The 16,436-nt window shown below is 35.4% G+C and overlaps 1 protein-coding gene and 1 long non-coding RNA gene across 4 annotated transcripts in view; both read left to right on the top strand.

Moving 5' to 3' along the window:
• LOC127852756 (uncharacterized) overlaps positions 1–16,436 on the top strand; it is a 224,627-nt gene that overhangs the window by 168,570 nt on the left and 39,621 nt on the right. The gene's annotated exons all lie outside the window — the stretch shown is intronic.
• Positions 1–16,436, top strand: part of LOC127852760 (uncharacterized) — a 51,971-nt gene that overhangs the window by 25,218 nt on the left and 10,317 nt on the right. Inside the window, exons 2-4 of the long non-coding RNA XR_008036250.1 lie at positions 8,080–8,140; positions 13,606–14,232; positions 16,200–16,346. This is a non-coding gene — a long non-coding RNA (uncharacterized LOC127852760). The remainder of the gene's footprint in view (positions 1–8,079; positions 8,141–13,605; positions 14,233–16,199; positions 16,347–16,436) is intronic.

Raw genomic sequence — 16,436 nt, 5'->3', positions numbered from 1 at the left:
AAATCAACACTTTTGTCAATACGTTCAAATGAAAGAAAAAGACTGTGAACATTCTTAAGACCATATGTATCTCTCAAGCCTCGTGAAACTTCGTTAATGAAAAAAAACCGTCTGGACAATGAGAGGAATTTGTGGCATAATTTTTAAGAAAACGTATTTATTCTGATGAAATATTTGCTGAGTTCAGGTTTTGGTCACACTTTATCAAAATGTAGAGCACTGGTAAACAAAGAGGCTTGCGAGTACTCTATAGGCTATATTTTTTCCAAATCATCCTGAAACATGCTCCTCTTTTATCTTTTTTAAAATCTGAAATATTATGTCTGAAATTCTAATAAGTGAAAACTGGCTTAGAGTTCTAAACTATGATTGCTAAGATATGCATCACACCCTCCTCATTCGCTTACAAAATCATACCTTTTATCTAAGATAAAATTGATTGCACATTTTATTAAAACATTAAAATATTAGGTAGCATCTGAAACGTCTTGAAGCGAAGTGATCATCCGATAATTTCATTATTTATTGATTGTTTTTTAACAAATCAACACATTCGTTTTACGTAAAGGGTCAATAGCAAGGAAAAACTTGATTTCTACTGGCATGTACATTATATAGTATTTCATATAAGCACTTTCATAAAATATGAGTAATTAAGGTAATTATAATAAATAAACAAAATGACAGAGACAATATAGTTAACTATCAGAAAATAACCATAGTGATTATCAAACCCAAACATGCTTAAAGAGCTATACACACAATGACAGTGGACATCACTTGAACTGACTGCGTTATTATCCTTGTTATTTACCCTTACCAACGTATGAATATATTGGATACTCACAATTACAACGTTAACATTTTAACATAAAATGGGCAAAACAAACAGGCCGCATATTATAACATGATATTTACGTCATATACTAATGTTCTTGTTCTATAAAGCGAGTAATTGCTCCTGACCAACCTAGGGACACAATTTCGAATGTAAACATATTAAAATGTTATATTTGGGTCACCGTGGTGTAATAGATACGGTTCATAAATAGGTTTAAACGAACATATTAAAATGTAAACATAAAAACGGCCAAACAAATAGACCGCATATTAGTTGTAAAACAATATATTTAGAATTGCTTTAATGTTTATACTATTTTTGACTTTACATTTAATAAATTAGGTTTACATACCAATACATGTACTGTACATTTAGTCTCGACGATCCTCATTTAACACTGTGTTTAAATTACCGAGCTTGCCACATGTGACAATCACTTTTATTGTGTTCAAACTTGTTTTGAAACGTGTTAATGTCCATTCCTCGCAACGTATAAATATAGTTGTTATAATTATTCTGTTCTTAACATGTCTTTCATTACTATAGTAAACGTAATCAGTTATGAAATCCGTTTAAATAATTTTTATTTCAACGATTTTCCCCATGAACAAGTGTCTACCGGTCTAAGATGAGACGATTTGTCAATAACGAATTGGCAAAACCACGACACAGTTTATTGTGCGATCCTCGTGTGATGTTTGCAACAGCAGTGTATTAGTCGCGATACTATTCATATACGGGACATTTATCTTTCAGGACTGCAATACTTCATAAACGTTGCTATTGTTTTCCAAATACCTATAGGCATACTTACTTTATGCGACAAATTAGGCTTGAAATAAACGAAGATTAACATTCTATTATTTTGACAACGCGTATATTGTATTAAACGACGTTAGTGGCAATTGGTTTAAACGAGCTTGCATGCCATGTACCAAATGAATGATTTTTCATAAATAATGCTCAGCATTCACCTTTAATGTTTTATATTAACGCAAAAGTTCTATATCCAACATTTTATTTAATAATTTTTGTTTATCAGTCAATGAAAATATAGCAAATGCCTTTCTAAAGAGCGCATGTGCGTATCGGTATATCATGTTTTAAATTATACATGCTTAATCGAAAGAATATCATTTAAAATCTAAATGTATATGATTTAAATCACACGTTGTATGTATTCAGGTTCAGGTAAAGGTAGATGGCTACGTATATAGGTAAAAGCTACCTGATATCAACATGCGCCTACACTGTGATACTTCAAATTTATTAAGACATTGAACATTGTCTTGGCCTTTATAAATTAACTTTATATAACTAGTGGGCTTGATTAACGACATTGAGCCTATTTGGGTGTCGTTATTTAATTCTCTGATACTGGCATATTAAAGTGTGTCACTTGTCAGTTTAACGTGCTATAAATTACAATTCGTGAAAAACCGGTCTCAAGGTCGGTAAAAAGTCATAACTATGAATGCAATCATACTATGTGCATTTTTATAAATTATGTGGAAGTTTGTAGATTAACATGAATATTATATATCATATTGCACAAATGTAAGCAAGGGAAATGCCACCTACTTAATATCAGACAATCGAAGTACAGATCGGGACATACATATCGTCGGCTCCGTGCAAAAATGTTGTAACTAGGTTTTGGCGCAAAACAGATTTTGAAAATATCAAGCTGATGATAAAAACCCGCTTTCCGTGCGAAAATGTCTAACCTCCTTGCCAACAAGTCGCTTAAGCAATAACCATTTGATAATTTGGGAATGTTTCATTGGATGCCGTACTTGTCCGTCAAAACCTCGTATCTCGATCTGTACACAGTGCGGATGATCGAGTTCGTGTATTCTCAATTCATTTTGGAATAACAGCTAATGTAAGTATTCTTAATATGTGTTTTATGTATTTAATATCACGTATTCACCAAATGTTATTGTATTTGATGGAAAATATGTTTAAAAAAAACATGAACATGTACATGTGTGCCCTGTATAAAAAAATATTGAATACATTTTGCATGCTGTATCTTCTTCTTTACTCGTAAAATAATGAATTTATTTGATTCAACCGAGAGAATGTCACTAATTGCAGATCTGTAGTTTTGGGTGTTGAAGTGAATATAATAATGAAGTGAAAATCTCCTACTATCAACAAAATAAACGAGATACGACCTTTTCGCACAATGACTTTGTGTGACTTAATCGCTAACATATTTGTTTGTCTTTTTGTTTTATAACATGTGTATACATTTAAATTGTTAATTCTACATATGTATGCATCAGTCTGTTTGTAAGGTCTCGGACATCTTTTGGTTTTTGCTTAATATATCACATTACTTTTACATGGTACATTACTGAAGTCTGAACACATTGTTGAAACAGAAACTTAAATCTATCGTTATTAAAGATTATTTCTTTTTAACGACAACGCTATTAACTTAAAATAATAATTTGTTCAAATGCACATCTGTGTTACTTTAGGACTAAATGTGTCGCCATAAAGTAGGCTCTCGTATTTCATAATCATTTTTTTCATGTACAAGGCTGTTTCAGATGGCTGAACTGGGTAACCTACTCGAATTCATTTTAGTTAAAATATTTCGCTCTCTGGATCCGCACGAACTACTTCAAAATATAGCATTTACAAACAGGAGATTTCATGAAATAGTACAGACTATTTCAATTTTATGGAGGCTAATGTCTATGGAAAATCAGCTTGAGATATCTGTGATAAATTTACAAAACATTCTGAAACATTCGGTCGCATTCTTAGAATTTCTTATTCCGTGTGCTCTATTACGTTTTCATTTCGCAAATATAGACTGTTTGTTTGTTAAAGATCTCTGTAATGCCGGACGGTTGTATTGGTTGGACCTCACTGAGTGTACATTATCCACATTGTTTTCCATTCCGTGTCTGCCAAACATTGAAATACTAACTCAATCAGAATGTCGCAGTTTGGTGGATGAAGTCTTTGGAGTGATTTCGTCTTTGCAAAATTTAGATCACCTGTACGTGCCCTTCACAAACATTGCACCTGAAACAATCGTTACTATATGTGAACCATTGACTCAACATCGTTCAAGAATACTGAAACCAGAGTTGTTGCATTTAAACTTAACACTGGCGAGTCAAGAAGATGAGATTTCGCTAAACAGATTACTAAAAAAACGTAACATAAAGATGTCTTTACATTTTTACAGAATTTGTAAGTAAATGTTTTCTAGAGGTAGAATCTTAGTAAATCTGGCCTTGAAAAAAAGTCTGAGCCTCATTTTAATACTGACGATACTAGGTCAGAGAGGAGAAGTTTTACTATACAGGGGTCAAAAATTGAGTCCAAGTATCGACAAGCTACGAAAAAGATAAGTTAACTGAAATCGATAAATCAACTTCTTCAACAAATTGAACCAGAAACTTACCCATTTCTATCGAGACAAAACTTGGAAATGATGATGAAATGTAAATAGCTACCAAACGTGATCTTAACAATAACAACCACCTATCGGATAACTATGAACCTTCTAATATATCATTTGATAACGATGGCGATGTAGCAAACCCAGATTGGAGAGACACTGATCCTCAAAGCTCAGATACATATGACTACCCTATGGACAACAATGAAATTTACCACCTAAAACGTGATAGAAACAAATGTTACTGAAAGTTAAGGTTCACAAACAAAACAAGTTCCGAAAGCTCATTCCAAAAGAGAAGTTCAAAAAAAGAAACGAATGAGAGGCGAACAGTATTAAGGGGTGTTGAAAGATAAAGATTCAGGTGTGAAATCGTATTGCGTTGAACGTGCTGGTCGAATGCTTTGACCAAGAAAATGTGGGAAAAGTGCACTAAAACCAGCAAAACAAGACAATGTCCAAACTTAGATGATGAACACAGAGCAATGATTTTTTTTTTGGAAAAAAAACAAGGATTGGAAACAAAATAAATTATACGTAATTAACCAAGTGAAAAAGGTTGCAGAAATGGAAAAAACGACAGGAACACCTCCGTCGAGCAGAAGGAACTTTTTGTAAAGGGTACTATCTGACAAAAAGAAGTGAATGAATCATCCCGGGTTGTAAGTGTATGTTTACAACAACATTGGGTATAAGGGAGAAAACAGTTTACAACTGGCTGAACGATTCAGAAAGTGGCATACCAAATACTGAGAAAAAAAAGCTAATCGGGGTGCTAAAGACGAATATAAGAAGCGTGAAGAGTCGGCCAGAGAATATCTTAATAACATTCCAAAACTTGAGTCACACTATTGCAGGGCTTCTTCTAAGAATAAATACTCTGAACCTTTATTTGAAAGTAAAATTCATGTGTTTCGCAAGTACAGAAGTTTCATGGCCAAAGAAGAAAAATCACCTTACCACGAAACTGCCTTTTTCGAATTGTTCGAACAAATGAACTTATCGTTATAGAAACCAAAAAGGACCAGTGCGATAAATGCTGTGAACATATAGCAGGGAACGTAGACGACGAAGATTACCAGCTTCGTATAAAATTTAAAGACGAAGCCAGGCAGAGCAAACATTCAGATAAGGAAAGAGCGCAGAATGACCCAAGTGTTAAAGTAATATATATGGATCTACAGAGCCTATTGATATGCCCCGTTTAGAGGCTTGTAGTCTCTACTACAATATAAAAATCTCCTGTCATAAATTTACACTGTTGAAATAGTTACCCAAGAAGCTCAGAACTATTTCTGGCATGAAGGCGAGGGCGAACTTAATGTCAACATCTTTGCGAAATTTGTGATTGATTATCTTGATAGTATTGATCTTTCAGATGTTAAAGAAATACTCATTTATAGCGACGGTTGTACGTATCAAAACCGTAAAACAACCATAGCCATCGCATTGTTGCTTTTGGCAACTAGAAAAAAATGTTTTGATATATCAAAAGTACATTGAAAGAGGTCACGCGCAAATGGAGTGTGACAGTGTACACTCGTGTATTGAACTCAAAATAAGAAAACATGCGATTTACGTTCCGCAAATGTACGTAGACACGATTGCAGTCGCATGTCGTAAAAACCCCATACAAGGTACGGTATGTGGACGACATGTTCTTAAAGAGATATGACGAACTTGCCTATTACCCATCAATTCACCCAGGTACTGGAGTTGGATCACCAATTGTGACTGTTAGAGTCAATATTGAAATACTTGCCCGAAGGGAAGATTCAATATAAGTTAAACCATTGCGATTCCGACTTCATCGACATCCCAAAAGTCAGAAGTGTTAGAACTCGCACGGTACATGTTTCAGACATAGACCTGGTTGTAAACCTATAAAGCAACAACCTCCCAATTAAAATCCGTCCTTAAAGTCTCCTACAAGATGGTCAATCATATAAGCTTCGTCAACGTTGTCAAACAGCACTTCATACACAGAATTAGAATGCCCACATTCACAAAAATAAACTACCGGTATCATATGTTAGCAATATTTAACACATTCGTCTATTCGCATAAATACAAATTGCTGGTCAAGATGGACGACAGATGAAATTTAATCGGGAGGAGACTCAAATGTATCAAGATTCTATTGAATTAGTGCATTTCATGTAAGTGTCATTGTTATTTAGATAATCTGAAAATGATATACTTTCAGGAAATATATTTTATAACATCATAACTCCTCTTTATCGCATGCTATGCAAGTGGAAACTTGGACTGTTTCAAAATCTATAAATAGGCGATTCATGGGATAGACATGTTCATGTGAAATACGCATAGTGTCGTTGTGGGGCTTTATTGACTCAATTCAATGGTAGAACGGTGTTCATACACACACATGGTAAAAGTATTATAAAAGTTGTAATGAAAAATTAATATGAAATTCCAAAAAAAAAATCCAAATTATTTATTTCGTCTAAATTTGATTCTATGTATAACGTAACGTAATGACACATTTCTATAAGGCAATAGATGGAAGTGGAACAGCGGTTTTAAAACCTGTAATAGCATTACTTGTAAGTTAAAATTAACATTCTTCTTATGCAATGAGTTAAATTATGTTTATAGTTTATGTTAAATAAGCCTTGCATGATTATTCTGCGCGTTTATATGAATTTGCAGCCATTTAAGCTTCCGACATGATTTCCTGTCGTTACGATGCTATTGCAAAATTACGTAAAATGAGATAAGGTCAATGTATATCAACAAGTAACATAATTCCTGAATTAATGCCAAGAATGCAACATTTAACGCATTAAAATGTATTGAATTACCATTAAATCAATGTCAAATTATTTACAGCGTGTGTGACCACTTACATGTAAATCCCATAGATCCATACATACATGTACCTGCACTAACATTCCCTGCTCGCTGATGCACTGATTTTGTTTATGTAAACTGAAACAGTTATTAGACTGTTTAATTATTATAACATTATAAATTATAACTTCTATTTACAATTTAAGAAGTTTGTTTCATTTTCTTTTGAGCAACATGGTCACATAAAAGTTTTCATTTTCTTTTGAGCAACATGGTCACATAAAAGTGCTCAAAATTTCATATTCAAAAACATTCGAAAATGGTTAAAATACATTTCAACATATAATATTACTAATAAAAGATTTTCTGAAACACTTGTAGAATCGAGACGGTGTATTCCCACTGAAGATGTGTATATCACCTGACGCAATGTGTGCGCACAGTTCTTATGCTAGAATTGTTCATGTCTGAGAATCAGGAGTCTCAGAATGTGAAAGTATTTTTTGGAAATAAATCAAATAAATGAAAGTGTTGTGTTTGGACTAGCACAGTAGTCTGCTTCACTTTGCAATTTATGTACAAATTAATGAAGAGGACCAATAAAATATATTGAATATGGTTAAATTCGGATTTTGAAATGCAAGCGTTCCTGTTTTTCCTCATTTTTGCTGTGTTTGTATTATTTTTCAAGTGTAGTAATGTAAGTTAAACAAAGTTATTCACAGCGCATGCATGTGACGTCATCACGAGGGCCTAGTTCTTAATGTAAACAAAATGATTGATAGGAGGGCACCGTACGATATATTAAATGATTGATAGGAGGGCACCGTACGATATATTATTCATATGATTGACAGTGACAGGAGGGCACCGTACGATATATTATTCATAGATTTTTTGAACAGTTGCAAATTGTATGGTTCACCTTTTCCACGATACATTGTATAATTCACATAGTTTATAACAATAATAAATGTTTTCATGATTGAACTTGCAGCACCCAAGAGGGGCAGTGTGGGGGGGGGATGAGCTGAACAACATTTCAATGCCATAAATTGGTAAGATCCATTGTGTTGTATACATGTGTATATGTCAACTATATGTGTTTTGTGTTATGAATATTTAACACTTTGAATGACATATAATAAATGCTGCTGTATGTCTCAATTATTCAGTATTTCTGAATGTTACTTGGTTATTTTTGATGATTAAAGAAAAAATGGCCACTAGAATTTCAGTTGTATCTATTTAGCCATTGTATTATGAATTATGATATAATTAATTAATGTCATGCTATTATTATGCCCCCTTCGAAGAAGAGGGGGTATATTGTTTTGCACATGTCGGTCGGTCCATCCGTCAATCGGTCCGTCCACCAGATGGTTTCCGGATGATAACTCAAGAACGCTTAGGCTTAGGATCATGAAACTTCCTAGGTACATTCATCATGACTGCCAGATGACCTCTAGCAATTTTCAGGTCACTAGGTCAAAGGTCAAGGTCACAGTGACTCGAAATAGTTAAATGGTTTCCGGATGATAACTCAAGAAAGCTTACGCCTAGGATGATGAAACTTCATAGGTACATTGATCATGACTGGCAGATGACCCCTATTGATTTTTAGGTCACTAGGTCAAAAGTCAAGGTCACAGTGACTCGAAATAGTAAAATGGTTTCCGGATGATAGCACAAGAATGCTTACGCCTAGGATCCTGAAACTTCATAGGTACATTGATCTTGACTGGCAGATGACCCCTATTGATTTTCAGGTCACTAAGTCAAGGTCACGGTGACTCGAAACAGTAAAATGGTTTCTGGATGATAACTCAAGAATGCTTAGGCCTAGCATCATGAAACTTCAAAGGTACATTGATCATGACTGGCAGATGACTCCTTTTGATTTTCAGGTCACTAGGTCAAAGGTCAAGGTCACAGTGACTCGAAACAGTAAAATGGTTTCCGGATGATGACTCAATGGTTTCCGGATGATAACTCAAGAACACTAGGACCTAGGATCATAAAACTTCATAAGTACATTGATCATGACTGGCAAATGACTCATATCGATTTTCAGGTCACTATTTCAAAGGTCAAGGTCACAATGACTTGAAATAGTAAAATGGTTTCCGGATGATAACTCAAGAATGCTTAGGCCTACATGTAGGATCATGAAACTTCATAGGTACATTGATCATGACTGACAGATGACCCCTATTGATTTTCAGGTCACTAGGTCAAAGGTCAAGGTCACAGTGACTCGAAATAGTTAAATAGTTTCCGGATGATAACTCAAGAAAGCTTACGCCTAGGATGATGAAACTTCATAGGTACATTGATCATGACTGGCAGATGACCCCTATTGATTTTTAGGTCACTAGGTCAAAAGTCAAGGTCACAGTGACTCGAAATAGTAAAATGGTTTCCGGATGATAGCACAAGAATGCTTACGCCTAGGATCCTGAAACTTCATAGGTACATTGATCTTGACTGGCAGATGACCCCTATTGATTTTCACGTCACTAAGTCAAGGTCACGGTGACTCGAAACAGTAAAATGGTTTCTGGATGATAACTCAAGAATGCTTAGGCCTAGCATCATGAAACTTCAAAGGTACATTGATCATGACTGGCAGATGACTCCTTTTGATTTTCAGGTCACTAGGTCAAAGGTCAAGGTCACAGTGACTCGAAACAGTAAAATGGTTTCCGGATGATGACTCAATGGTTTCCGGATGATAACTCAAGAACACTAGGACCTAGGATCATAAAACTTCATAAGTACATTGATCATGACTGGCAAATGACTCATATCGATTTTCAGGTCACTATTTCAAAAGTCAAGGTCACAATGACTTGAAATAGTAAAATGGTTTCCGGATGATAACTCAAGAATGCTTAGGCCTACATGTAGGATCATGAAACTTCATAGGTACATTGATCATGACTGACAGATGACCCCTATTGATTTTCAGGTCACTAGGTCAAAGGTCAAGGTCACAGTGACTCGAAATAGTTAAATAGTTTCCGGATGATAACTGAAGAATGCTTACGCCTAGGATGATGAAACTTCATAGGTACATTGATCCTGACTGGCAAATGAGCCCTATTATTTTCAGGTCACTAGGTCAAAGGTCAAGATCACAGTGACTCGAAACAGTAAAATGGTTTACGGATGATAACTCAAGAATGCTTAGGCCTAGGATCATGAAACTTCAAAGGTTCATGACTGGCAGATGACCCCATTTGATTTTCAGGTCACTAGGTCAAAGGTCAAGGTCACAGTGACTCGAAATAGTAAAATAGTTTCCAGATGATAACTCAAGAATGCTTACGCCTAGGATCATGAAACTTCATAGGTACATTGATCATGACTGGCAAATAAGCCCCCTTAATTTTCAGGTCACTAGGTCAAAGGTCAAGATCACAGTGACTCGAAACAGTAAAATGGTATCCGGATGATAACTCAAGAATGCTTAGGCATAGGATCATGAAACTTCATAGGTTCATTGATCATGACTGGCGGATGACCCCATTAGATTTTCAGGTCACTAGGTCAAAGGTCAAGGTCACAGTGACTCTAAATAGTAAAATAGTTTCCGGACGATAATTCAAGAAAGCTTACGCCTAGGATCCTGAAACTTCATAGGTACATTGATCATGACTGGCAAATAAGCCCCCTTAATTTTCAGGTCACTAGGTCAAAGGTCAAGATCACAGTGACTCGAAACAGTAAAATGGTATCTGGATGATAACTCAAGAATGCTTAGGCATAGGATCATGAAACTTCATAGGTTCATTGATCATGACTGGCGGATGACCCCATTTGATTTTCAGGTCACTAGGTCAAAGGTCAAGGTCACAGTGACTCGAAATAGTAAAATAGTTTCCGGACGATAATTCAAGAAAGCTTACGCCTAGGATCCTGAAACTTCATAGGTACATTGATCATGACTGGCAAATAAGCCCCCTTAATTTTCAGGTCACTAGGTCAAAGGTCAAGATCACAGTTACTCGAAACAGTAAAATGGTATCCGGATGATAACTCAAGAATGCTTAGGCATAGGATCATGAAACTTCATAGGTTCATTGATCATGACTGGCAGAATGACTCCATTTGATTTTCAGGTCACTAGGTCAAAGGTCAAGGTCACAGTGACTCGAAATAGTAAAATAGTTTCCGGATGATAACTCAAGAATGCTTACGCCTAGGATCTTGAAACTCCATAGGTACATTGATCATGACTGGCAAATGAGCCCTATTAATTACAGGTCACTAGGTCAAAGGTCAAGATCACAGTGACTCGAAACAGTAAAATGGTTTCCAGATGATGACTCAAGAATGCTTAGGCCTAGGATCATGAAACTTCATAGGTTCATTGATCATGACTGGCAGATGACCCCATTTGATTTTCATGTCACTAGGTCAAAGGTCAAGGTCACAGTGACTCAAAACAGTAAAAAAGTTTCGGAGTAAAACTCAAGAATGCTTACGCCTAGGATCATTAAACTTCAAAGGAACATTGATAATGACTGGCAGATGACCCCTATTGATTTTCAGGTAACTAGGTTAAAGATCAAGGTCACAATGACTCGAAATAGTAAAATGGTTTCCGGATGATACCTCAAGAATGCTTACACCTAGGATCATGAAACTTCATAGGTACATTGATCATGACTGGTAGATGACCCCAATTAATTTTCAGGTCACTAGGTCAAAGGTCAAGGTAACAGTCACTCAAAACAGTAAAATGGTTTCCTGATGATAACTGAAGAAAAATTAGGCCTAGAATCATGAAACTTCATAGGTACATTGATCATGACTGGCGAATGACCCCTATTGATTTTCAGGTAACTAGATCAAAGGTCAAGGTCACAGTGACAAAAAACGTATTCACACAATGACTGCCACTACAACTGACAGTCCATATGGGGGGCATGCATATTTTACAAACAGCCCTTGTTATATTTTAGATTTGCTTACAAGTACACCTTAAACTCTATAACATGTCACATACATGTACAATTAATCACATGAAATCTTCATGAACTTGGGTAGAATTTGTATAATGTGTGTAGTGTTTTTCCCAGGAGGGCAAAGGGGCATGGCGCGTTACTTTAAAAAAGGGCATTTTAGCGCGCAGTTTAGGCAAAAAAGGGCAAAAACGTTCCCTGAATACCTGAATTACGGGGAAACATGTAATCGCATCAGAAGCAGTTGTGGAAAAAATAACATATAAACAAGCACATTTAATGGTAATAGATGTATTTAACTTACTATGATTTATATTAATATATTTACCTTGCAATGCACATTTAAGTTCCATGCTGTTTCAATAAACTGTACAGCACGACAAACATAATGAAGCAATATATGCATATGAATCTGACTATACACAGATCCACTAACATATAAATGAAACCATGTTTGTCTTATCCCGTTTTTTAACAATAATCTCGACAGATGTTTAAAATAACATTGTGAGTAAATTGGTCGCTAACAATATGCAAACACTCGTTTCCGTGACATACATCCGCCGAGTAGATAACAAATAAATAAATAATGTTGTTGCTATCTAAAACATTTTTATCATGCATCGTTGATTATCACAGGACATTTCATTAATTCCTTCTTAATGTATAATCTCCATCGTTAATTCGATCGTTTACGACGTTATTTTCCATTTTTGCCGAGTCACAATTTAATTCTGTATAGTCCGCCATGTTGATAAAATGTCAAATGATGTAAGCGACAGGTGCGCATAGCAACGTTAAATCGTATACGCGATTCGCATTTTGTTAAATTGGTATATGTCTCAGTAATTATTTCAATAATTAGATCTAATTATTTAAAAGACGAAAACGATAAAGAATAAATTTGTTTGTGAATTTAAATGTAATTATGCGTAAAAATATATGTTTTGATATAACTGAATAATGCATGCAAAGCACAATTGCCACGAGAATAACATCGAGTTTTTCATCAAAAGTCTCCGAAGTAATGATTATATCGTGGAGGAGTATACATTGCCAAGCGAAAAGTGCGCTTGGTATAACATAGCTAACATAGCCTCCGGGAAGATCGATTGCATCTGACACTGAGGTTATTCACGCATGACTAATTCACAGCTTTGGAGCAGTCAGTAAGACCTACCTATAAATCGAGCACTGTTATAGATTAAATCTGCTCAATATAATATAGTCGATAGACGTTGACGTCTCTCGAGTAAATCAAGCACAGTCGGAGCGTCACAGACAATCAAGGAAGCTGATTTTGCGGACCAAAAAAGATCGTAAGGCAATAAAGATGTTATCAATAAGGGCGCGTGGCGAAATTTGCCTTTAAAAAAAAGGCGCGTGGCGTAATTTGCCTTTGAAAAGGGCAGCGTGGCGATCCGGGAGGGCGGCGTGGCTTTTCGCCACGCTAAAATGGCTTGGGAAAAACACTAGTGTGATCAGACCAGAACCCATATCATTCTTGGTATGTTTCATTTATATTTAGTTATAATAACTATTTCTTTTTACAGACAAGTAAATTATTGTGAAGGAAAATGTCAGATTACAAGGACATCATTCGTAAGCCGGAAACCCTCAACTGGTTTAAGGCGGCTTTGGGTATGAAAATCACACGTGACTGCCTGCTTGATATTGTCAAGGTGGTAATTAAGGAATGTTATGACAACATCCGTATAGAGATCGAGAAACAGCGAGATGGTGTTTTAAGGAGCATTGTCTGTAATACTTGTTCAACTGCAAATGTCCTGCACTGTAACCCCGAAAATAAATGCTGCAATCACGGAAAATGTGTTTTTCACAAAACTGACAAGACAAAAAAGTGCCCGTATAATTTATGCCATAAAATTTGCGAACAAATTGTAAAACAACACAGATTTTGCAATCATAACCGGTTGGAAAGCTGTAAAGGTCCAACGTGGATAAACACGGATGCCACTTTATGGTGCTATGATCCTTGGCAGATTGCGAAGTGTTATCTGTCAAAAGATGGGTACACGGACAAAAACAGCGCTGAAGAGACCGACTTCGCTGGAATCATAAATGTCATTATCAACTGTGAATACTTTCAAAAGTATTTCAAAGACGATCTGACGCCTTTCAATTAAGATTGGACGCCTAAGGAAAATGTGGCCACTAAGGTACTGGTGTTTATAGTAACTGTTACACCACAACGTTTAATGTTACAATTCATACATTATAAGTTAAAAAAAATCCAAAATAAAAAAGCAAATACCTATTGAGAAACTATTAAAAACTAAATTTTACAAAAACAATACTGTTCAAAATCTGATCGCCATAAATATTAACATCAAGATAACATTGTAAACACACACACATTTCTTACATAGATGTGAATAAAACATGGTATGATAACGAAAATGTTATAAATATATATAATTAAATATAGTTGTAACTACATTACTATAACCAATGTGAACATTGGAAATATTGTTTTAATGAGTTCATATATACTAGTAAGCAGGGCTCAACATTAACTGTTGTCCTATTGCCACTGGCAAGTTAAAGTTGGGTCCGGGCAAGTTATTTTATAATCTAGTTGTCCGCTCAGGCAAGTGCAAAAAAGAACAAAGAGCATTACATTTAAACTTTAATTAGACTATAATTGCTGTTATCATTTTGTAAATGTGCAAAAATAAAAAAAAATATTTGTGGTGTATCATTTTGATTTTCATCAAAAAATATGAGGTTTACAGTTAATGTGATATTTCATGTTTGGGCAAGTGACTTTACGTTCAGGGCAAGTTGATTTTCTAAGTACTTGCCCGGCAGGGCAAGTTGGTTTTCTAGGTTAATGTTGAGCCTTGGTAAGTGTTTTTATTTTCACCTATAGGGGAATGGAGGAGGGGCCCATCCAAAGGGGAAAAATAAAAATGTATGTTTAGCTCACCTGAGCACAATGTGCTCATATGTGCTCATATATTGTGCTCATGGTGAGCTTTTGTGATTGCCCTTTGTCTGTCGTGCGGAGATCTGTGCCAATCAAATCTTGGAAGAGTTCGAAATTGTTTCCAGTTGGTTTAAAATATGGCAGGCCAGTGGGCGGGCATTTTTCCTCATATGGCTATAGTAAAACCTTGTAAACACTTTAAAGGCCACATTTATCGTCCGATTTTCATGACATTTGGTACGAAGATTTGTACCAATGATATCTAGGACTAGTTCGAAAAATGGTTCCGGTTGTTTGAAAAACATGGCCACCAGGGAGAGGGGCATTTTTCCTTATATGGCTATCAACTAATAAAAACTTATTAACACTCTAAATGTCACATTTATGTTCCAACCTTCATAACAGTCGGTCAGACCATTTGTTTAAATGATATCTTGAATCAATTCAAAAATTGTTCCGCTCTGTTTAAGAACATGGCTGCCAGGGGTCGGGGAATTTATCCTAATATGGCTATAGAAAATCTTGTAAGCACTCTAAAAGTTACATTTATAGTACACTCTTCATGAACCTTGGTCAGAACATTTGTTCTCATGATATCTTGGGGCTGCACTGAGCAGGTCAGTTTTTTTGTAACTCAGGTGAGCTACTTTGGACCTTTCAGGCCCTCTTGTTTTAGGAAAAGGGAAACATTAAAAGTACCACACTTTTATATGTTATGATATTTATTATATGAATACAAATGTACATATGCAGGCAGTTTTCCTGCTATTTAAAATGGACCAGATCCCAAACCTATGTGTTTTCTGCAAATTAAAGGAATTCATTTTAATAAAGTTACTTCTGGAGGGGATTGTTTTTTCACTGGGGGCAAAAATATATACTCTTCTTGTGGAGAATAGGGCTGAATATCGGCCCCAAAACTGCCATAAAAGCATATATCGATAATTACATGTCTAAATGATAAAGATACACCTTTATAGCATGCAAATATTAAAATTCCCAAGGCCTGAAGAATAGAATTTATATGATTATGCAATTAGATTTCTAGATACATATCTTCTAGTGTAGAAATACATGTACACATCAATTTATGTATATCAACATTTGTGTAATGCATAAAAAAAAACAAAAACAAAAAAAGCATGATTAAAATATGCATGTTATATACAAATGATTATCATCTGACTTACATTACAGGCTAGAGATGTAAGGAATGAAGTATGCCATTCTCCCGACATTTCCATGACAGGCCACGCCATCGACACTCTAGTAGCGTTGTTGCAGAGCCTAAAACATGTCGATCACCAGGCCACATTGAAGACGACAGTTGACAAGTTAACACAGGTAGGACACAAGGGTACTGTTGATGGTGCTCGCAAGCTAAGATGACAAAAGCAATTCATGTTTAAATTACAAGTTCATGAAATTTTTTCA

The sequence above is a fragment of the Dreissena polymorpha genome, chromosome 12 (genome assembly GCF_020536995.1).
Source record: "Dreissena polymorpha isolate Duluth1 chromosome 12, UMN_Dpol_1.0, whole genome shotgun sequence".
NCBI lineage: Eukaryota > Metazoa > Mollusca > Bivalvia > Myida > Dreissenidae > Dreissena > Dreissena polymorpha.
This window is presented reverse-complemented; position numbering and strand designations above follow the sequence as displayed.